The sequence below is a fragment of the Notamacropus eugenii genome, chromosome 6 (assembly GCF_028372415.1).
Source record: "Notamacropus eugenii isolate mMacEug1 chromosome 6, mMacEug1.pri_v2, whole genome shotgun sequence".
NCBI lineage: Eukaryota > Metazoa > Chordata > Mammalia > Diprotodontia > Macropodidae > Notamacropus > Notamacropus eugenii.
The window spans coordinates 103,131,146-103,155,971 of record NC_092877.1 but is presented as its reverse complement, the minus strand read 5'-3'; the positions used below and the strand labels follow the sequence as shown (position 1 = coordinate 103,155,971).

At 37.6% G+C, this 24,826-nt stretch overlaps 1 protein-coding gene and 1 pseudogene across 1 annotated transcript in view; one reads left to right on the top strand and one right to left on the bottom strand.

Annotated features, from left to right (window-relative positions):
• Window positions 1–17,617, top strand: part of LOC140511578 (uncharacterized) — a 36,705-nt gene extending 19,088 nt beyond the window's left edge. The window contains exon 2 of the mRNA XM_072620728.1: window positions 17,440–17,617. The gene's annotated coding sequence lies outside the window, so the exon portion shown is untranslated. The remainder of the gene's footprint in view (window positions 1–17,439) is intronic.
• Window positions 16,518–16,835, bottom strand: LOC140511581 (cytochrome c-like; annotated as a pseudogene).
• Window positions 17,618–24,826: the final 7,209 nt, after the last annotated feature.

Sequence of the window (24,826 nt, the reverse complement as noted above, 5' to 3'; positions counted from 1 at the left end):
ACAGGAGTTGCCTCCCTGTCTGATGGGAAGTATCCCAGGGAGCAAGAAAGGGTGGAATTTCCTAAAGGAAACCACTGTAAAGAAGTCAAGCCAGAATTAGAACTGAGAAAACTTACTGTATTTTGTGAATAGGAAGTTATTGTTGACCTTCCAGAGTAGTTTCAGTAGAATGGTGAGAATGGAAGTTATACTTCAAGGGGCTATAGGTGATAAGACAGTTTTCTCCTTCCCAGTGCCCAGGATCTACTTTTCCACAGGTGATGTGCTATTTCATTAACTCAGATGAGAAAAGCAACAATTCCTTAGATCTTCATGACTGTGGCATCCCAAAGGTACCCAACCACCAGGCTCCTTGCCTCCAGGACATTGGCTAGAACCAAAACCTTAGGCACCAAGCTTCTTAATTCCAGGTCCCTGACTGGGATCAAAGCTTCATATACTGCCACGTTGTTTAGGAGTAGGGCCTCAGACACCAAGCTCGGAGCTGACTACACTTTTCCACGTGCAGGTAATCTTCTGACTGTGCATTCTTTCTCTGTAGCCTTGGGATGAAACAAACTGGGATGAATATGAGTTGGTGGAGACCCTGCTAATCTTATAACCAGATATTTGTTAGGTCAGGTGTTCCTTTTTCACCTGGTGTTGAGAGAAAACTACTGAATTCTTAAGGGTAGGAGTCCAAGTAAAATGACACTTCCTCTTTTTAGAGCTAGCAAACTCCTCATTCCATTCTGCTTAAGTAAAAACTCTTGTCCAGCTACCATGCCCCTTTTCCTCATTTTTGTGCCTACATCTCCATGTCCTTTGTCCCTTCTAGAACCCCCATTTTTAAGAATAATTTTTGTTTGACATCTTCCCAAACTCATTGTATCTTCTTTCATTAAAGCCTGGTATATCCAGAAGACTGAATCCCTGGCTTTAGTACCTTTAGCACTCTGTGTGCCTTTTTTCATGCCTCCTGACATACTTGGTCACGATGTGAAGTGACTTGCAACAGTAATGGTGTTGCTATGGTTGTGGAGGTTAAAGTTGTCTTTCTGGTACTCTAAGCATTTTCTCCCTCCTTCCTGTTGGATAGGAGCAGAGCTGAATCCCTCCTAAGGTGTTTTCTGTCCCCCTTCTCTCTGGAGATTTAATCAGCTACACCTTGTTACGATAAGTTCCCTTTTCAACAAGGAAGAAATGTAGTGGTCTCTCAGATCCATGTGGCTTCTCTTTTTCACTGTTTTGTGGAGTTTATAAAGCAGGTGAAAAAGTAGAACAATCACAAAAGCTTGGAACCCCTCCTTGAGAAAATTCTTAACAGTCAGGTAAAGACTTGCCTCCCTATCCTTATGTTTAAATTCATGTTTTATCTTTAAAAAAAACCTTGTCATTTTAATGTGGACCATCTCCAGTCATCCTGATGAATGAATCAGAATGTGCCTGGATCCAGATGGTTTAGGAGGAGAAAGTGAGGCTGGTGACCTGCACAGCCTCCCTCCCTCAAATCAAAAGTCAAGTGCAAATCACGTCATTGTTTCTCTGATGTCATGGTCCTCTTCGAAAATGAAGGACACGACCTGTGTCACTTTAAGGCAAAAAGCAATACAGGAAACATTTAGATTAGAAGGTAGAAAAATATATATAATATATAATAGTGCCTTTTGCTGGATCTAGTATGAGGAGAAGGAGTTGGGGAATAAGCAGACCTTTTGTCATTTCTTTATTTCTTGGAGAGGCGGGTGCGACTGCTAGCTTTATCCTGAGTCTTGCCTTTCCAGCTCTCCCTTTGCCTCTTGCCCTGCTCTTGTGCTACTTATTGTTTCTGTCTCATCTCATTAAGTCCTGGGTTGGTCTAAGGATGCTGGGTTCTTAGTGTGAATGCTGTTCAGTTCTAAAAGTCCCCTTCCTCTCAGTTCATGTATCAAAAACTGTTTATTTATACCTTTGAGAACTCCTGAGTGTGTGACTGAAATCTGCCTTCTGGCTCAAAAAGGGGAACATTTGTTCCTCTGAGCTACAAATCCCAGGATGCCAGTCAAATCTCTGACTTCCAATTTGTTCCTTGCTGGGGTATGAAATTTGATAGTCCCTTGCAAAATCAGTCGTGGTACCCTTGATATCTGGAATTATACAGTATAGCATTATATTACCTTAACATTTAACTGAACAAAGATGATTAACCCACTGTCCAGGTAATTGTCTCAGATGTAATTGCTTTTCACAGCAAGCATACGTTAAAAGTACAATACAGTGGGCCTATTGGAATGTACAGCATCACTTGACACGCTGCTTCCTTGACAGGTGTGAATTTCATGCAAGATAAATTTTTTATACCTTCTTCAGAAGTAACTTGTATATGTATGTATTGCACAAATATGAATAACAGTAAACAGTATCATAGTCATAATATAAAATCAGTAGGCTGTACAGAATAAGTTATGTGCAAATAGCTAACAACAAAACTAAACAAAGTTAGCAAACTAATAAATGTATAATGCTAATAGAAAGCAAATAAAAATAACCATGAGAGAAAAATAATAAAACAGGAGCGTATTAAATATATAGTAATGAACATCTGTAATTACAGTAAAGGTGTACTTAAGCATTATTGTTTAACTTTTTACCAGTTTCATCTGGGATATTATGCATTAGTCTCTTCACTTGGTAGCTTTCTGGAAAAAGTTGTCTGTTAATTATTGCCTCTATGTCCTTTCTTAGTTCTTAACTTGGCAGTCTAGCTTTTAATGTCTTACCAATGTCCTGAAGCCCCTTAAATCAAGTCAAGTAGGACCTTTATGGGATAGTTTAGGCTTGGGGAAGGCTAAAGATTTCTTACTGTCCCAGATATGAATGCTGGGATGAATTAATGAATTACTAACACCTCCATAGGCTTGTGATTGATACTAACTTATCAACATCATGTTTCAGAAGCCATACACAAAGTTCCTTTTATAAGGTCTTGTCACACTTCACTTTGTGGCACTAGGGCTTCTTTTTCCAACCATCACCAGAACAGCTATTTGCACCATCACCTATGACTCAGGGATTCTTAAACTGTGGACACTGAAGGGGTCTCTACTGGAAGAAGTTTAAGAACCTTAGAGATGGCCCTTAGTGCTGTCCCACTCACATTTTTACATACCTGCCCATACCTCCATGATGGTGTGACTGGGGAAACCTATAATTAAATCCTTAGGATTTTTTGGGCAGAGCTGTGCCATGAAGTAACATGTACCTCATAACTTTTGGGTAGGATTTAATTGTTCCCAGTGCATGCTGGTCATGGGTTTGGTGGCCATCCTTTGTCTTAGTTTAGGTGGCTAAAAATGGACTGTGTGTAAATTAGGAGCCATTAAGATCCATTTGCAGTTCCCTCAGGGGGGGTCTACCATTGAGGGAGTGAAATTTCTAGAAGAGGTATTTTTCTAAGACTGGATCTATGCTACTCCTACCTCCCTCAGTCCACCACTAAATGATATTATTATTCCCATCTTTTGTCATCTTTGTCTCATTGATGGCTATGAGGTAAGAACCTCAGAATTCTTTTGATTTTAAGTCAACAGGTATTTATTAAATACTTACTGTGTGCCAGAAACTGTACTAAATGCTGGAAATAGTAGTACCAGCTCCTGTCCCCTAGGAGTTTATAAAGTTTACAGCATGTAAAAAGGAACTGAAAATTGGAGGATTTGGAGAAGAAAGGAAAGGTATTCGTGCATAGAGGCATGATATTGAGTAAAGAGAGTCAAAGATAGAGCCAGAAGAGGAGTGAAAGATGACTAGTCTGAGCCTCTTATCAAAATGAAGGCTCTGGAGAACTCACCAATAGGAGTAGGACACTATGGGGTGAAGCATACTTTCAGGTTGAGACAGTAAATGGGACATGGTGATAAAGTCCAGAGTCAGTAGTGAAGGTTGACTGGCCTGGGCCATTTTTCAAAATGGGCATTCCAAGAGGAACTCACCTATGGGAGGATGCAGTTATGGTAGTGGAGGAATCTTTCAGAGTGAGAAGGCAGAAATGGAACTGGATGAGAGGAGTGAAGGTTTCCTTTTTTATTTTTTTATTTATTTTCAGTGTTCTACAATTACTACCATGTAACTTAGATTTTTTACCCCTCCCTATCCCCCCCCGCCCGAGATGGCATGCAATTTTATATAGACTTTACACATCCATCCCTATTAAATACATTTTCACCATAGTCATGTTGTATAGAAGAATTAAAATGAATGGGAGAAATTTTGTAACAATCCAAAATGTAATACAAAGGAAAATTATCTACATTCTGTGATTGAATTCCATAGTTCTTTCTCTGGATGTGGAAGGCATTTTACCCTAAAAGACCATTGGGAATTTTTTAAGTCCTTGCGTTGCAATGGAGTTCTAAGTCTACCAGGAAAAATCCTCACATACTGTGGTTGTTGCTGTGTACAAAGTTCTCCTGGTTCAGCTCCTTTATTTTAGCATCAGATCATATAAGTCTTTCCAGTCATCTCTGAAGTCTTCCTGTTCATCATTTCTTATAGCACAATAGTATTCCATTACATTCATATACCACAATTTATTCAGCCATTCCCCAATTGATGGGCATCCCCTTGATTTCCAGTTTTTGACCACCACAAAGGATACTGCTATAAATATTTTTGTACATGTGGGGCCCTTTCCCATTTTTATGATCTCTTTGGGATACAGTCCTAGAAGGTGTATTGCTGGGTCAAAGGGTATGCACATTTTTGTAGCCCTTTGGGCATAATTCCAAATTGCTCTCTAGAATGGTTGGATCAGCTCACAGCTTCACTAAAAATGAATTAATGTTCCAACTCTCCCACATCTTCTCCAGCATTTATTATCTTCCTGTTTTGTCATGTTAGCCAATCTGATAGGTGTGATGTTGTATCTCAGAGTTGTTTTTATTTGCATCTCTCTAATCAGTAGTGATTTAGAGCATGGAAGGTTTCCTTCTTATTAGAGATTTGGAACATTCATATTGATAATAGTTTGTAATTTTTCTTTTTAAAGACTGTTCATATCTTTTGGGAATGCCTCTTGGTCTTATATATTTCTGTTAATTGCTGGTATGTCTTGGTTATCAGACTCTTCTTGGGGGTTCTTAATGAAAAGATTTCCCTTCTATTTTATGACTTTTCTTCATATTCTAGCCCTGAAATAATTTCTAAAAATTATCCTCCAATGCTTTTAAGAATTAATGGCCTGTGTAGATTTGTCAGTTTTCAACTTCCTTGTATAGCACAGCAGGAATTGAAGCAGTAATGTCTAATTGTGGTGGTTCAGTTTTCATTGATGATGAAAGTAAATCATCAAAAAAATAGTGATAGCTGCTCTCTTTTCAGTCTTTTTGTTGTCCTTCTTCTACTTTTATCATTTAATGCTTTTGGCATGATGTGGTTCATTTGGCCATTATGTAGACTTGTTTTTCCATTCTTCTTTACACAGAAATAGGTGTGAAAATAAGTATATTTGTGTGTTTATATCCATGAATATGTATATATATGTACAGTATATATGCATAAGTATATAAAATATACATAATTATTATAAACATACAAAGTACAAATTACATGTACGTGTATAAAGTGTATGTACACACACACACACACACACATAAAATGAGTATTGGTATTGACTTTCCATGTTATCCGTTGACAAGGGCAGAGAGGTGCTTGTTGGCAGATTCTGGACTTTTATGGCCTTCTTATTACACTGGCTAAACTTTGCAGAAAGTGATAATAGAGTCAATATCTTTTTTCTTTTTTCTGTTCTTATTTTTCTGTGTGAATAAATAGCTTGTTGGATCAGGTAAACTTAAAAAGTTATCGCAACCATACCTTATGTCTTATGTTTATACTTTCAACCTTTGCTGTAACGTATAACTAGTCAGTGGTTTGAGTGTGTACTCTCTTAATAGCTGATCTGATGTGGCTTCCACCTCAGTTGCCAATTGTTTCCTGTCAGTTTCATTTTTGGTGTTTTTTTGCAGCTTTTGCCTTGTACAGATCTTTCTGATTCTCCTATAGAAGAAAGTATTGATAATACATAGATGTGAGGTTGCTGAATAGTCTCCCTCTTTCATTTTTAAAATCTGAGCCCTAGTTTTCTTTTTGTTCCCTTTCCATTTCTATCTTTCCATTGAAGCCACTTAGTGACCGAGTATGTGCAGAATCTTGTCAAGTTCTTCATAGAATTTATTCACCTTTTCATATTTTGCAATGAATGTTATTAGTTCACAAGGTGCAGTTGTCTTTATGGTGGTCTTTTTGCTTGTACCAGTTGAATAGTGCCAGACAAGATGGCCCAATGCCCTGTGAAATGATGCCTGTGATGAAACTGACTTCAGCTTTTTGGTTGGACTCTCCAAGGAGAACTGGGTTCCGCTGTTAGTTTGCTGTAGTTTCCTTTTTTCTTTCGGTTTCATTTATTAGGAGAGTACCAATATTGATGTGGTTAGTTTTTCCCGTAGTTTGTTAACTCTCTCTTCATTGGGCAAAGGTCCTACATCTGTTCTACTCAATTATTTATAGATAGCCTCCAAACAGTGATTCTTAGGATCCATATACCCCTTTTTTTCTACCTCTCTACAAATATAGTTGGGAAGAATTGAGAGAAAAGTTTTTTTCTTTGCTTTTTAATTTATTCATGGCCAAAGAATTCCTCACCTGGTTGCTAACCTCCTGGTAGCTTTTCCATTCATAGTTAGTACATGATCGTTTACATGTTGTTTCCCCATTAGAATGTGAGTTTGTTGAAGGTAGGGCCTGTTTTTACCATTGTTTATAGCCCCAGTGCTTAGCCCAGTGCCTGGTACATAGTGGTATGTACTAAGTGCTTGTTCACTGACAGTCTTTTGTTGGGGGATACTTGAAACTTTTCTGAGAAAGTGTAGTAGACTTTGAAAGAACTTACATTCTTACGTCATAGCTTTTGAGAAAGTGGGGCCACCTCTACCCTATGATGAGGTATAGGGCTTTGTGGAGGCAGACTTTAGTATGGCATAAAAAAAGATTTGTGAGTAACATTCATTGAGGATATACTTCTGAATGCTTTGAGAGTTCATGTAGGCTTTTTGGCTTAGAGATTTACTTGGAAGGGGAAGAAAGTATAGAAAAAATATGTGTACAATTAAAAAAGCCATAAGTAGCAACTGTGAAATAAATGTATTCAAACAGCTACTGCTGTTTGAGAGGCAGAATAATTACCAAAGATGGGAAAAATCCAAGAAAGATGGTATTTCTTAGAGTTACTAAGAAAGTCAGGGCTAGATTAGCAGCCTTTAGCATAGCCATTAATTGGGTGAGAGAGAGTCTGTGACCTAGTGCTCAAATAAGTGATCAAGGGGAGAAACAGTCCAGTCCAGCTGAGATCGCTAAACAGGTAGATCTAGCTTAGCAGCTTACAGGAAAGAGCTCTGGTGCCCTAGAATGGAGTTTTGAAGATGACTCTCTGGGAGCATGTGTAAGGTGAAATGTTTGACTTGGATTTTATTTTTAATGACTTTAACTGAATTGGGTTAGAATATTTCTTTTAAAGTATAGTTCCTTGTTTTTAAAAGTAGCTTTGAAAACACTCCATGAATGAATAACCAAAGAATAATTGTGAAGTGTAGTGGAAATAAATAGACATAGAGTGAGAAGAACTTGGTGGAAAATATTATCTTTTCCAGTTACTACCTGTATGAACTTGAGTAACTTACTTAAGAAACTCAGTTTATTCATCATAAAGTCAGGTTAGAATACATGCATTTTAAAGTCCCTTCTGACTGTAAAGCTGACAGTCTAATCAATAATATATATTATTATATATTATACATATTCATACATATGCGCACATGCACATATATACATTATGTATAATGTATATATGTGTGTGTGTGTATATATATATATATTTAAAATGAACTGCCTATGTTTCAGGCACCATGCTAAATGCTGGTGATAGAAATACAAAAAAGAAAAATAATTCCTGCTCTCAATGAAGTTACACCCTAAGGGAGAAGATAACACACAAAAGGAAGGTGATAAACCAAAAAATTTATGGTTTAGGATCATGAATTTTTTTTTGTTTAGAATCAGATGAGGTAACTGAGTCTGAGAGAGGTGAAATGACTTACTTGTTCAGGGTCATAGGTTAAAAGTCAGAGCCAGAATCTTGATTTCTCTTCTCCTCTTGCCTGATATCCATAGTATGGGAGAGGAAGAGCTAGTAAGAAAAAAAAAATCACTGCTTAGAGAAAATTTTAGGTTCTTGGTTTTTAAAAAATGTTTTTATTTTGGACCAGACTTGTGATTTTACTGATTTTACTGATTTAGGGCAGTAAAGTCAAGCTCAAAGAGAAACAGAATCATTAAATCATAATTAAGGATCCCTTTGGGTCTCATATTTACTTAGAAAATCACCTGTGTATGTATTTCTTTTTTTATTAATGCATCAGCATGGTAGTCTTAGAAAGGAACTACATTTTAACCTGATTTGGGCCCCATTTGGGAGTGGTATAGGACTGCCTGTTTGATACTTGTCTTGTGGGAAATTACCCTGATTAATGCATATAATGCAGCTGCTCAGCAACTTAGTCTTGGGGAGATGCCAGGGTTACACAGCAAGTGCTTTTTAAAACTAGGACTTTTGAACCTAGGTTTTCTTGACTCCAAGACCAACTCAGTGCTCTGTGTCCTGGCTATTTCTTTCTTAAAATTTCTATAACAAAATTAATTGAAAATAGGTATGGTTTAACTATAATAAAAATAGACGATAAGAAAGTTAACATGAAATTCTGTGACCTGCCAATTATTTCTAACCTCTTTTTGGCCTTTAGTACCCACAAATAGAGGACTGAAGCTATGCATAAGCTTGTTTTAACGGGTGTTATTTAAAAAGAGAGGAAATTATTTTCTGGAAATATGTCTTTCAGAAGAAAAACTCATATAAAAATTTAGTTTATAATGACTGAAGAAATTTTCATCTCCAAGAGTTTCAATATTCTGGCATTTCCATATTGAAGGAGCCTCAAGTTTCCAAGATTACTTCAGCTCATTTATCCCATTTATCTTGTTTGGGAAGGTGAAAAACAAAACAAAATTGAAACTGATAGTTTTTCTTTAAGAAAAAGTTTGGAAGCAGAGTCTGTACTGGTTACTTTAGTTCCATTTTTAGTAATATTATTATTTGATCCACAAGGTGCTAACCTTGGCACGGTAGCAAAAAAAGCATGACTTCTGAACTTGTGGGACTAATAGTCTCAAAAGTTTAAAAGGAATTTGGAAGATAGTTTATGTCAAATCTGTGGAAACATTTTCCCTTCCTTACTTGGACTTTTCAGGGAAACTTGGAATTTGCTTCAGTTGTTTTGCATGTGGTTTGTTCGATTTCATTGTGAAGTTCTTGATAGATTTTTATCTCTTATGCTTCTTGTAAGCTTTGATAATTAGGAAGTAGACCCAATTGTGTATAAAAACAGTAGATATTTTACAAGGAGTGTGTTTCTCATGATTTGCTAGTTCCCATTGTTTACCACAGAAAGGAAACCTGTGACTTCTTGTTCCAACAGAACAGATAAAATTGTTCTGTAAGCATGAGGCTTTTTTTTAATGGCTAAAGTTTTTCACACTGGGCTTAAAAGAAATTCTTCATAGATAAACATGAAGTATATAGAAGATGTGGACTCTTATTGTATGTTGGAACTTGACTTAATAAAGATAAAATATTCTTCTCTAATATCAAAACTTTAATTCTTTTAAATATTTCCATGTTTACCTTAACTTAAATGGAAAAAATATAGGCTTAGGATTATTTTCAGATATTTTCTTTGAAACTAATTTTTTAAAAACTGAGTTAAGGGGGAAGAAAGTCCAGTAAAGCTCCAACAACAGGTAGCAAAGTATCCTCACTGTGTATGTCAAGATCAGAAGAGATCATTCCATATTTCTGAGGTGACTGATAAATTCAGTAATGATATATTTTTGAGAGAAGAGTCATGATAGTGAATAGACACAAACTGGCCCATGGAGTTAGGAAGATATGGGAAATCTGGTTTTCAGTGATTATATTTTTGGAATTCATAGGATTCCATTTGCTCTTGGGTTTCTGGCTGACTTTTTGCCCAGCTCTTGAGTGGAAGAAGTTATTAACTGTAGTTTCATTTTGAGTTTCTTAGTCATTATTCAGTCTGATTTGAACTTCCAGGATTTTACTGGAGTTGGTATGTGGGAATTAGGTGGCATATAGTTTAATTAATGTTAATTTTGGACTTTAATTTGATGCTATATTTACCTCATGAAAGTTACTAGGTAATGTAGCTTTGTCTTATATTTAATCTATGTAATTTAGGATTTGATCTTGGAAATTTTAGAAGAATTCTGCTTTGAAGCTGTCTGGACCACATTTTTTTTATACGGTATTGGTCCCATCACTTCCTAGCAAATGGAGGGAGAAGAAATGGAAGCAGTGTCAGATTTTACGTTCTTGGGCTCAAAGATCACTGCAGATAGTGACTACAGCCATGAAATTAAAAGATGCTTGTTCCTTGGAAGGAAAGTCATGACAAATCTGGACAGTGTACTAAAAAGCAGAGGCATCATCCTGCTGACAAAGGCCTATGTAGTCAAAGCTGTGGTTTTTCCAGTAGCAATGTATGGCTGTCAGAGTTGGACTATAAGGAAAGCTGAGAGCCACAGAATTGATGCTTTGGAATTGTGGTGCTGGAGAAGACTTTTGAGAATACCTTGGACAGCAAGGAGATCAAATCAGTCAATACGTAAAGAAATTAATTCAGACTGTTCATTGGAAGGACAAAGACTGAAGCTGAAGTTTAAATACTTTAGCCACATAATGAGAAAATGGAACTCACTGAAAAAGACCTTGATGTTGGGAAATATTGAAGTCAAAAGGAGAAGGGGCTGGCAGAAGATGAGATGAATAGATAGTGTTATGGAAACAACAAACGTGAATTTGGACAGGCTTTGAGAGATAGTGGATGGTAGAAGGGCCTGGTGTGCTATGGTCCAGGAGGTCACGAAGCAGTTAAACAACATTTCTTTTACTTGTCATTTCTTTGTATAAGAGTCATCTATTTACATTATTATTTTTGTGTTGTGTTCATTTTGACTGTTTATATTTTTGTACACAAGCATCTGTTTTCTTATTCAGATATTCAAATGGATCTATGATTCCTTTGATTTGAGGGATTCCCTTCAGCTGTAATGATGACAAATATTTTCTGAGTATTCTTGGGGCTTTGTTGCCCTGGTTGTTTTGAGGGTAGATATAGGTGAAGTTAGTTGACTGAGTTTTCCTTCATTCATTGTTGAGAAACCAGACTCTGCAGTCACTAAAAAGCAATACATTTTAATGTGCAGTAAAGTTTATTGAACCATATATATTTTCAGATGTGTGACTTTGGCATTTCAAACTAAGATATGGCATTATAAGGAGTTAAAAACAATCACATCATTGAACTGCATAGTAACTTTTTTGCCTTTTCAGTTTACTCCTTTAATGGTTTTGTAGCACTAATAAAATCTATCTAGTTTGATGATGCTTATTAGCTTATTTGACATGTTAACTAACAACCAAATCCTTTCAGTCTAAGCAGAATATTTGATTGACCATTCTTTCATATTTTAATGCTGTAGGCCAGAAGTATCAAACATAGCTATCACTGTGGGGGCAGCCCAAACCAGATTAAAGTGTAATTGGAAAACATATTTAGCAAAATAAATAAAAATATAATAGAATATAAATAATATTAATATATGTGATTTTCTAAGTCAGTACACATCTTGAGTGGGAACCTTTTGTGCACCTCTTTCTAGTTGAGTTTGACATGACTGTTGTATTCTTCCATAAAGTAAAATCTTTGAGTAGGAAGTTTTGTCATTGATCCAGAACTTTCAAAGGTATCACAGTACATAGCCACTTAAGTTTCTGTAATCTGTTTCTAAATTGCCTGAGACGTAATCTCTAGTTTATATGAGAGTAGCAAAGTTACAACTGTATGATATAGTAAAAAGAAGTTGGGATTTAAGCATGAAGAGACCTCGGTTCAGAACCTGCCCCTGACATTTATTAGTTGTGTTACCATGAGCATCACTGACTCTCTCCAAGCCCCAGGTTCCTCCGTTAGTGATGAAGGCACTTATGCTGCTTGTCTCTCAGGGTTGTTGTCAGGAAAGTCCTTTAGAAGTGCTATTGAAATGTGAGTTGTTACTATTGCTGGTCAGTTGTAGCTCTCACCTTGAGCTCTCAGGGAATATTTTTATCATCTCGCTCTACAGTGTTATTTCATTGATTATGACCATGGATCACATTGGTGTCCAGATGAAATGATTATTCCAGAAAACATCCTTATTTATTTATTTATTTAACTTTTAACATTCATTTTCACAAAATTTTGGGTTCCAAATTTTCTCCCCTTTTGTCCCCTCCACCCACCCCAAAACACCGAGCGTTCTAATTGACCCTGTCTGCCAATCTGCCCTCCCTCCCTCCCCACCCCTTCCCTTTGGAAGGCAAGCAATTCAATATAGGCCAAATCTGCGTAGTTTTGCAACTGACTTCCATAATAGTAGTGTTGTGTAAGAACTAATTATATTTCCCTCCATCCTATCCTGTCCCCCGTTACTTCTGTTCTCTCTTTTGATCCTGTCCCTCCCAATGAGTGTTGACCTCAAATTGCTCCCTCCTCCCCATGCTCTCCCTTCCATCATCCCCTCCCTCCCCCCCGCTTATCCCCTTATCCCCCACTTTCCTGTATTGTAAGATAGGTTTTCCTACCAAAATGAGTGTGCATTTTATTCCTTTCTTTAGTGGAATGTGATGAGAGTAAACTTCATGTTTTTCTCTCACCTCCCCTCTTTATCCCTCCACTAATAAGTCTTTTGCTTGCCTCTTTTATGAGAGATATTTTGCCCCATTCCATTTCTCCCTTTCTCCTCCCAATACATTTCTCTCTCACTGCTTGATTTCATTTTTTTAAGATATGATCCCATCCTCTTCAATTCACTCTGTGCACTCTGTCTCTATGTGTGCGTGCGTGTGCGTGTGCATGTGTGTGTGTGTGTGTGTAATCCCACCCAGTACCCAGATACTGAATAGTTTCAAGAGTTACAAATATTGTCTTTCCATGTAGGAATGTAAACAGTTCAACTTTAGTAAAGTCCCTTATGACTTCTCTTTGCTATTTACTTTTTCATGCTTCTCTTCATTCTTGTGTTTGAAAGTCAAATTTTCTTTTCAGCTCTGGTGTTTTCATCAAGAATGCTTGAAAGTCCTCTATTTCATTGAAAGACCAATTTTTCCCCTGAAGTATTATACTCAGTTTTGCTGGGTAGGTGATTCTTGGTTTTAGTCCTAGTTCCTTTGACTTCTGGAATATCCTATTCCATGCCTTTCGATCCCTTAATGTAGAAGCTGCTAGATCTTGTGTTATCCTGATTGTATTTCCACAATACTTGAATTGTTTCTTTCTAGCTGCTTGCAATATTTTCTCCTTGACCTGGGAACTCTGGAATTTGGCCACAATATTCCTAGGAGTTTCTCTTTTTGGATCTCTTTCAGGTGGTGATCTGTGGATTCCTTGAATACTTATTTTGCCCTCTGGTTCTAGAATCTCAGGGTAGTTTTCCTTGATAATTTCATGAAAGATGATGTCTAGGCTCTTTTTTTGGTCATGGCTTTCAGGTAGTCCCATAATTTTTAAATTGTCTCTCCTGGATCTGTTCTCCAGGTCAGTTGTTTTTCCAATGAGATATTTCACATTATCTTCCATTTTTTCATTCTTTTGGTTTTGTTTTGTGATTTCTTGGTTTCTCATAAAGTCATTAGCCTCCATCTGTTCCATTCTAATTTTGAAAGAACTATTTTCTTCAGTGAGCTTTTGCATCTCCTTTTCCATTTGGCTAATTCTGCTTTTGAAAGCATTCTTTTCCTCATTAGCTTTTTGAACCTCTTTTGCCAATTGAGTTAGCCTATTTTTCAAGGTGTTATTTTCTTCAGCATTTTTTTGGGTCTCCTTTAGCAGGGTGTTTACTTGTTTTTCATGCTTTGCTTGCATGTCACTCAATTCTCTTCCCAGTTTTTCCTTCACCTCTCTAACTTGATTTTCAAAATCCTTTTTGAGCTCTTCCATGGCCTGAGCCCGTTGGGTGGGCTGGGATACAGAAGCCTTGACTTCTGCGTTTTTTCCTGATGGTAAGCATTGTTCTTCCTCATCAGAAAGGAAGGGAGGAAATGCCTGTTCACCAAGAAAGTAACCTTCTATAGTCTTATTTTTTTTCCCTTTTCTGGGCATTTTCCCAGCCAGTGACTTGACTTCTGAGTGTCCTCTCCACCCCCATCTCACCTCCAGATCCACCGAGCCAGCACTTGGGGTCTGAGAATCAAATGCTGCTTCCCAGCCTGAGGGCTTTGGGCGGGGGCAGGGCTGCTGTTCAGTGTGAGATTAAGTTCAGGTGCTCAAGTCAGGGCAGGGCAGGCTCATGGGCTCCGTTCCCTCAGGGGGCTTATGCAGAGACCTTCAACAATGGATCCAGGGTCCTGCCTGCTTGGGGAGCCCTGGTCTGCTCCCGCCTCCTCTGTTGCCTCCCGAGGGGGCCTGAGCTATGGGGGCACCCCACTCCCCTCTCGACCCGCCAAAGAGACCCCCTCACCGACCCTTGTCACCTGTGGGTGGAGGGAGCCGCGCGGCTGCTGGAGATTCCATCCCTGAAGCCTGCTCGGATCTGCTCCTTTCGGCGCTGCGCCACCGAGGCAGGGCTGGACTCTGCTCCGGGTTCGGGGCGCAAGGGACCTTTTGCGAGAGGTTTTCAGGCTCTCTGGAGCAGATATCTCGTCCGCTCTGTTCTGTGGCTTCTGTTGCTCCAGAATTCGCCAGTGGTTCTTTTCTCTACAGGTATTTTATGGGCAGTGGGTTCGGAGGTAGCGTATGTGCGTCTTTCTACTCCGCCATCTTGGCTCCGCCCCTCTCCAGAAAACATTTTTGAGAAAGTGGTTCCATCATGCTTGCATTATTCTGGATTTTAACTCTTGTTATAACATGAAAGATGCAATGTTTAATAGTGTTTACCTGGAGTACAATTTGGAGACAATCTATTGTCATATCTAACAAGGAAGAATTTGTAGGTTTTGGAAAAAACCATAACCCAAACACCATGGCCCAAATTCTTGACGTGGTGAAAGATAGTGTACAGTCAAAACAAATACATACCAAATGGAACAGTGGATTTAGGGTGACAAAGATGTGCTTGTGGCCCATTGTGTGATAGATGCCGAACTCAGAGATAATATTTCCTGAGTGATATTAATTACTGGAAGTGTACTGTTAAGCACCACTAAAGAAGAAAATTATTATCTGAAGGGTGAAAGACTCTAACACCTCAGTTTTTCTTTGCTAATTAATTTAACAGAAACACAGTCAAGTTCCACAACTTAACAGGTTATGCAGATAACATGTATTGTATTTCACCTTTTTGGAGCAAGGCAGAGGAACACAAGCAAGTTGACTTCAAGGAATTACTTCTGGAAAACAAGTTTCAGGAGCTACATTGGGGTATGCAGTCAAACCTGTGCCCTATACTTTCTGGAACTGTGACTTGGATAGCTGTATTTTCCTCATGATGTAGATACAGTGCTAGACCTAGCATAAGGAAAACTTTAACTAACAGCCTACAAATGATGGCGTATGTGTTACCATGGACACAGTCATTTAATCTCCCTGAGCCTCAGTGTCCTCGTCTGTAAAATGGAAATAACATAGCATGTATTACTTTCCTCCCAGGGGTGTCATGAGGCTTAAAAACGGGAAACGATGTAAGGGATTTCACAACATTTAAAATGCTTATGTCTCTTCATTACTCCTTCACAATAATTGATCTTCATAAAGGTGATCCTGAGCCAACAAGAAAAGGTTAAATATCGTGTTTTAGAAACATTTCCATTGAAAGTGTTTTACATGTTCTGGAATTTATTTTATTCATTTTTTTTGTCAACCATTTAAAGGCAATATTTAATCAAATAATTGTAATTAAGCTGTTTATACAGGAGAAGCTAGGGAATTTAAATTGGAAATGCATGGGGTTAGTTTTGATGAAGTTGACCTTGCCATTTGGACAAGTTGGGGCAAAACTTTTTCCAGAAGATAACCCCACCCCCACCCTCACCCTCACCCCAAACATTTTAGGTAAAAGTCTTATGAATTTCAGATAGGTTTTCCCCATTGATTAGTAAAAGAAGCCAGAACTTTCCAAGACAGAGGTGGAGCATGTTACCTTTGATTTAAAAAAAAAAGTCCCTAATCAGATCTTTTGAGAGAAACAGAAAAGTGTGATAGCTTGGTTGTGGCTGTAATTATAACCATTCCTTTATTAGGACTGTGGAACAAAAGTTTTTGAACAGCCATTCATGATCAGAATTCTCTGGTTGATGAAAACAATTTAAATAGGGTTATTATGATATATGTAAAAAAGAAAAGCAATCTCATGAGAGACATCTCCTTTTCGTAATAAATAAGGCAGCAGACTCACTGTTACTCGTTGGTGGCCTTTTTAAGGTACACTATCAAGTCTGCCCTTTCCTCCTCCTTCTTAATGCCTGTGAAGATCATTTCTTTTCCAGGAATATATTTCCTGGGGTTTTCCAAGTATTTCATCAATGTGTCGTCTCCGCAGGTGATAACCTTTGTTTTTGTTGGCATCTGTGTAAGAGAATCCCAGGGACTAGCCAGTCTTTTGGCCAAAGAGCCTGTTCAGATTGGGGCTGGTCTTGTGCTTACCCCCTTCTCGACGATGTGGCACTGGGCACGCTTCTGGAAAAAGATCTTCTTGCCCTTCTCCACGTCATCCATTGTGAATTCCGCTTGGCCCGCAGCCCTCGATCACCTGCTCTCTCTCCACAGTCGCTCAGACTCCCATTTCCTCTCAGTTGTTCTGAAATTTAATGGGTTAAATCATAACTTCATTAGACAGGCAGTCAGCTTGCAGTATCTACTGCAAAAACAGAAAAAACAGAAAAAAAACCCCCAAAACAGAAACAAGAATTAGGAAATCTGCTGCTTAATAGCCATAGCTCTTAACTGCTTTGAGCCCCATTTTCCTTGTATCAAAAACTGGAGGTAAAAATACCAATTTTGCCAACTTCATAGGATTATTAATAAACTTTAAGTTAGTATATGTTGTTTTAATCCGTGTGTGGAAGACTTCCCTATTACCTGAGTGTCCTGGAAAACAGGAATTTTACTATAATAAACTTTTTTGATTAAATTCTTCATTATAAAAACTAAAATGAATGCTGATCTCTTAATCTGTGTGAGAATTGTTTATCCTATGTAAAAAAGCCATGTGAGTCATTAATAACCATTGTCAGTGATTTACTGCTATGTCATTGGTAATTGTCGCTTCTAAGAAACCAGCCTACTTATTTCATACTTTTCTTTCTTCTTCCTGTTCCAGAATATTCCATATTCTTCTGAATATAAGGTGAATCTGTGCTGTTGACAGCTTTACATCACCGTGCCTACTTGTACGTCCACAAATTATGCTAGAGACTGAAAATAAACTTCTACATGGATCCTCTCCAACTTTCGTGTTTTTTCAACATATACTGTGCCTCGACTACCATTTCTAAGTGGTAAGGATTTTTTTTTAAGAAAGCTTTACTTTTTCACTGCACTTGTCATCTATATGTAATTTGTTTTTTCATGTCTTTGTCTTTTTACCAATTGCTGCCAGTGTTGAATGTTCAGATTTGCCTGAACATTAGCCAAAAAGCCCTCCTGGAAGGTCTTCGAAGCTTACAAACCTTCTTTACATTTTGCATCTTAAGTATTATTAGCAACATCCATAGAAAAAATTCTAGCACCTGGCTTATGTTCAGCATCCTTTATGATGAAACTGAGCAAATATTATTTTTTCCTTCTTTTTAGGCATTTATAAATCTTATTCTGTTATTTGTGTGTTGGAGTCCTAGGCTCATAGTCTCAGAGTTTAGAGCTCAAAAACACTATAGAAATCACCTAATCCAACCCATTTATTGCATTTTAGTTTTTACTATTTTCGAATTCAGCAAATACCAAAAGTATTTCCATATGTAAATTAGAGTAGATACTAAGGATTATGATTAGGTATAAAGGTAATGTAGCTTTGTCAACAGAGATTGGCCTTGAAGCCAAGAAGACTTGATCAATAATTCCCTATATGTTCCCCTTGTGCTTAAAAAGAAAAAAAAAGGAAAAAAAAATGTACATAGTAATGAAATAAACTCACATAATTGAATATTTGAAAAATTCCCTGTGAGATTATTACCTCTGTCAGGACTTGGAGAATAGTGCTTTCTCATAAACTTTTAAAATTTTTCTTTACAAGACTGTTGTTATTGAATAGATTTCCTTGCTACTTACTCCCCTGTACAACTTCACTGGACTTCTTGCACGTGCCACCCTGCTGTAGAACACATTGGTCAATCTTGCATTAGATGCAGATTTCCAATCTAAAAAAAAAGTTAACCTGGCTTCCTTCAGGTTTTAGCTTAAGTCCTACCTTCTCCAGGAGGCCATTCCTGGTCCCTCCAACTTCCTTTTCAGATTATCTAGTTATTGCTGTATTGGTTCCTTCATTGAAATGTCCACTCCTTGAAATCAGGGACTGGTTTTTGCCTTTATTTGTATACTCAGTGCTTACCTGGGATATTTCGTGGTTGTTGAGTTGTTTCAGTTGTCTCTGATTCTTTGTCACCCTGTGGACCTCTGGGGGTTCTTGGGGGCAATGATACTGTAGTGGTTTGCCATTTCCTTCTCTAGTGGCAAATGGAGGTTAAGTATCTTGCCCAGGGTCACACAACTAGGAAGTATCTGGGTTTGAACTCAGATCTTCCTGACTCAGAGCCCAGCTTTATCCACTGCATCACCTAGCTCTTTCTTTGGGAACATTTTGTTAATTTTTTCAGTGGTGTCTGATTGTTCATGATCCCATTTGGGATTTTCTTGGCAAAGATGCCATTTCCTTTTCCGCTCACTTTTACAGATGAGGAACTGAAGCAAACAGGATTAAGTGACTTTCCCAGGGTCATACAGCTAGTAAGTGTCTGAGGCTGGATCTGAACTCAGGAATATAGGTCTTCCTGACTCCAGGCCTTGAACTCTTATCTACTGTGTCACCTAGCTGCTCTCTACTGGAACATAGTAAGCACTTAATAAATGCTTGTTGACTGACTGCTTCTTTCTGCATCAGTTCACCCAAGTCTTCCTAGGTTTCCCTGAAACCATCCCTTTCATCATTTCATCTCATTTCATCTTTTTGAGGCATCAAAATAGGATTTTTGTAGAGGGCTTTATGTTTATACATTTAAAAGATGCTATACGGTAATTACTTTGTTCATTACTGACAAATTACATAAGCACACATTGTATTCTCTGTAGAGAAATGGAAGAAATTTATGCAAAAATATGTAAAACACTGGCACTCATCTCACAGATATTTTTGGTTTCAAAAATACTTTTCATAAAATGTGTTATTTTTGTTAATACATAATGGTTTTGTTTTAAGTGAATTGATAATAAGTATTTTAAAAATTTTATCAGTTTTAATTTCTAATATGGTAAATATCAACAGATATAACCCACGTAAACAAAAGCTTTGTGGGATCCTTGATTTTTAAGAGTGTAAAGGGATCCTGAGACCAAAAAGTTTAGGAATTGCTGCTTTAACTACTTTAATACAGTTCCAAATTGCTTATCGGAATAGCTAGACCAATTTGCTCTACCAGCTGTACATTAATGTATTTCTTCCTATATCTGATACTTTCAACAGTGGTCATTTTTTCTTTTTTTGGTCAACTTTACCAATCTGATAGGTGAGGCAGAACATCAGAGTTGCTTTTATTTATTGATCCCTGCATTTCATATCTATAGATCTAAAAGGAAATTTATTCCTCTTTCCTCTTAATTTGTTCATGATGTGTATAAGCTTTCATGTCTTTAGTCATATATTCGTTTGGAGTTAATCTTGGTATATAGAATGAGGTACTGGTCTTCTAAGCATAATTTCTGCCAGACTGCATTACAGTTTTCCTAGGAGTTTTTGTTGGATAATGAGTCCTTACCCCAGTGCCTGGGGTTTTAAGGTTTATCAGACACTAAGCTACTGTGTTTGTTTCTGTTTCACTGGCTGACTTCTTTTTCAACCAGTAATAAATCATTTTGATGATTACTACTTTGTAGTATAGTTTGAGATCTAAAACTGTTGGTCTACTTTCTTTTTCATTTTTCCCTTCAATTTTTTTTTAACTTTTTTTAAACTTTTATTCTTCCAGATGAATTTCATTATTATTTTTCTAGCTCTATAAAATACTTCTTTGGTAGTTTGATTTGATTGGCAGTTGAATAAAAAATTAATATAGGTGGCATTCTCATTTTATTATATAATCTCAACAATTGATATTCCTTCAATTATTTAGGGATTTTTAAATTTTTGTAGAGTGTTTTTAGTTGTACTCATAAAGTTCCCATGTGTGTCTTAGTAGATGGACTCCCAATGTTTTATACGTTCTGTAGTTACTTTAAATTGGATTTTTCTTTCAATCTTTTCCTTTTGGCATTGTAGGCATTATATTCTATAACTTTGCAGGTTATTGTTACAGGAAATTTTAATTGATTCTACAGTACCTCCCCACTCCCTTCATGCTTAAATTTTTTGTTGAGTAAATTTTATTAAACTAGGATTCAGGGGTGGGGAACCTGTGGCCTCAAGGCCCTGAATCCAAATTTTGCAGAACAAATCCCTTTAATGAAAAGATTTATTCTTGAAAACTTGGACTCAGTCAAAAGATGGCACCCAAGGACCTAAAAGATCATATGTGGCCTCCAGGCTACATGTTCCCCACCCATGTAAGTCATTGGGATTATGTAAGATAAAGGAATATATGTTATAGACACACTGAAAGTTATAATCTTATTTATGACACTTGTCTCCTATAAATTTTATTTTTGCATAGATAATACACACAGGAGGCACTGGAGATTTCGCACTCCAGTCTCTAACAGTTTCACTCTTGATCTCATCAGATAGGCAGACAGCTTTGGAGAGGTTAATAATCAGATTTATTCTAGTCTAGTCTCCTCAAAGAGTTGTGGGAGAACCAGCCCCTACCACATTCCCTAACCACCCTTCTCAGAGGGGCCAGCGATAATGGGGGGGCAGCTACCCCTACCTCTCGAAGGCGTTAATTGAGAGAGGCACACTTATGTACTCACCTAAATCTCCTCAAGCCTCAGTGTGGTCTGGTTGAGGCACACGGAGATTCCCCTGTGGGTTCCCAGTGGCTTTCCTCCATATAGGTTCTTCTCCATGGATTTTCTCCCATATGGCTTCTTCTCCATTCACTGACCAACGCCCACTTACTTTTATGGGTAATCAAACAAAGAAAGCATCGTGAGTAAATATCAGTGATGTCACTCCCATATCTCATGGCCCAACCTCAGTGGGATTGTCTGTCACTATGATTCTAACAACTACTATCTAGGATCCTTGGGGCTTTTCTGGAAATTATTATCTAACACTTGGAAACTAGACATTCTCATGGTCCTAGATCCTGAGAAACTAAACTCTAAAAGGAAAATCCTCCTTTCTACATCTGTTTACATGCTCTATGAAATAATGAAATGAAAATCTGTATGGTTAGTGTGATTATATTTCTTTCTGTGCCTAAATGTTAAGTGGCTTATTCAGGTACTCAGAGTGAGGTAATGCCCATTCAGTGAACAGTCTTCTTGGAGAAGTAAACAGGGAATGACTCCTTTAATGAGCAAAAGAAAGTAAAAAAATAAATAAATGGAGTTGAGAGGCAAAGAGCATCCCTTACTAGTGATAATCATTCTGAAGCCAGGAGTGTCCCGAAGGGAGCCCTCAAGTGCAGTTTGTGCAGGGACCTATTGTTGTACAATGTATAGGCTTCAGAGTGCACTGGGTTTACGGTTTTGGCGAAGACAAAGAGCGAGGGAAGGAGGGAGGGAGGGAGGGAATTTGGCCCCTAAACCCCAAGTTAACTGGGTGTCATTTCTCTGATGTCATGGTCTTATTCGAAAATGAAGGACAAACACAAGTGTTAAGTGAGTTGCTTAATTCTTTCAGGTCTCTGCTGTGTGTGTCTGTATAAAACAGACATTTAATTAGTACACAGTTTTCCTACATTCCTAATTTACTCTCAGGAATGACAACCACTTAGAAGTAAAGAGCTCATTTTAAAAATCTGTGTGCTGGCCTTTGTGTATGCAAGTTGCTTTTTAAAAAAGAGCAAGTGGAATGTGAAGCACTGAATCTTGTGCTATGTTCTATATAGTCATTCATAGTGATCAGGCTGATTTGGAATGTTGTTTTGTAGCTGTTGGCAATCAAAATTCATTATTTTCCATCTAGATGATGATAATGTGAATAAAAGCTGTTTTTAACCCAGCAGACTGTGTCAATCAGCGTTTTGCCCATGACAGTAAGTTCTTTCAAACATTTGAGTAGGAGTAGAAGTCAGGATAACTACTATTGGGCTATAGCCAGAGAGTTGTTGTGTGGCTGAAGCTTGTAGAACCCAACACAGGAAAACTGTCAGACTCCAAAATAGTGGTCTGCAGACTTTGCAGTGAAACTGTCATCTTGATCAAACCTTTTGAGTATTCATTCAAGTGGCTGAGGTATGATTGAAAGATAATTTATCTGGCAAGCTTCTTCTATTTCTTAACTTTAGCTGGGATTTTTGACTACATCTTAAAGATAGATAAGGAGTTTTTAATCTTAGGGGCCATGAACTTAAAATATGTATATGTATATGTATATATATATATGTATGTATATATATATATACATACATATATACACACATATATACACATATATACACACACATATAAACAGTGTTTCAATATATATGGCTTCCTTTATAACCCTGTGTATTTTATGCAGTATGAAAAGAGATTCATAACTTTTACTAGATTACCAAATGGGTCCATGACACAAAAAATGGTTAAGAGCGCCTGTCCCAAAGTCTTCACGTTAGGGCATATGGACATGCTGAGAGCTCTGTAATTATTAATACTTATATCTCCTTTACTGGGAAACTCAATTTTGGTGCCCTATTTCTGCATATTCAACTTGGACTATGTCTCAACCTAATAAACTTCAGTGACTCCCTGTTACCTCGAGAATCAAATATAAAACTCTCTGATTGGCTTCTTCCTGTCTTTTCAGTCTTAAACCTTGTTCCTTCCACATAATCAGATTCAGTGATACTGACCTCCTTGAAAGACAGTTCAATTCCTGACTCCATGCATTTTCACTGACTGCCCTTCTCACACCCGCATGCCTGGAATGCTCTGCCTACTCACCCCTGTATCCTGGCTTTCCTGGCTTCCTTCAAGTCTGACCTGGCATGCCACCTTTTCTGAGAAACCTTTTCTGATCCTCCTTAATGTCCTTTTCTTTCCCTCTGAGATTATCTCCAATTTATCCTGTGCACGTATATATCTTATTTATATGTGTATATATATATATATATGTATATATATCTTGTTGAATATTGAATATAAATATACATGTATATACCTTGTATGTGTATAGTTGTTTACATGCTGTCTCCCTCGTTAGGGGCTGTGCTAAGACAGTGCCTGGCACTTGGGAGACATTGAATCATTGCTTCTTGACTTGATTTGAACCTCACAAATGACAGGCAAAATAGTTTAGGTGGTAGATTTTCTTTGAACAGTGGATGTTAGTAAGTAACCCACACATCTTCTATTATGGCCAGACATTTAACTGATTTCTTCTGGTCTACTACTTCCTTTCTTTTGCTCCTTTACTTTTGTTATTTTACTAGCTTATCAAACACTTCTTTCAGATTTTTTTACTCATGTAAATCTTATTCATTCTTCCAGTCTCAACCATTTTTCATTATTGTACTCTGCCCAAAGGAATGTAAATTTTGACCAGTGAACTCTCTTAAGATACCTTGGAGACTTGAAGCTAGATTTATTTCTTAAAGACTATTCCTTAAACCCAATTCACTCTGGCTCACTCTGGCCAAAGGTAGGGCCCAGTTCAGTTCCCGCTTAGTGTTCTAGTTTGGGCCCCGATTGACTGAGTAAATTTAAATAGCAATAGTTTCTGTTTTGGCCAGAAACCCTGAGGGTCTTCCCCTTCCAGATTGATTTCTTTTTTTTTTGAGTAGGTAAAAGAGGCCATTCTTTGTCTCATTTCTTATCTAGCCTTTAATCACTGAATGTTTGCCTCTGTCAAACTGAGCCCTGGGAAAGACCTTAGCTTAAAAAAATCAAGGTCTCCCACTGCATCCAGGGCCATCTTCAGTTGTCTTGATCTGCACCTGGTCGCTGGACCCAGATGGCACTGGAGGAGAAAGTGACGCTAGTGACTTTCAATAGCCCTTTCTCACTTAAATCCAATTCACTTGCAAGTTATGCACCTGCCCGATGCCATGGTCTTCTTTGAGAAGGAAGAACAGACAATAACAATTTTCATTATTAGTAGGTATCTGTTAAAGACCATCTTGATCTGAGGTGATGTAATAGAAATAATAGTCCTCCAGCAGTTTACAAGCTAGCTAATACACACAGAAATCAGTTAATTAATAGTGCAAGCCAATATTCATGGCTTTTCCCCACTACTTCTAGATCTTCAGTGCTGAAGCTAACTCTACAGGTGTGATCTTGATCTCATGACTTTTATGGGATTTTACTTAATTGATTTTCCTTCCACCTCTTTAATCTCTTCCTCTCTATTGTGTCCTTCCCTACTACCTACAAGCATTTCACATCTCTTGGTGTGAGAGAGGGAGAAAGAA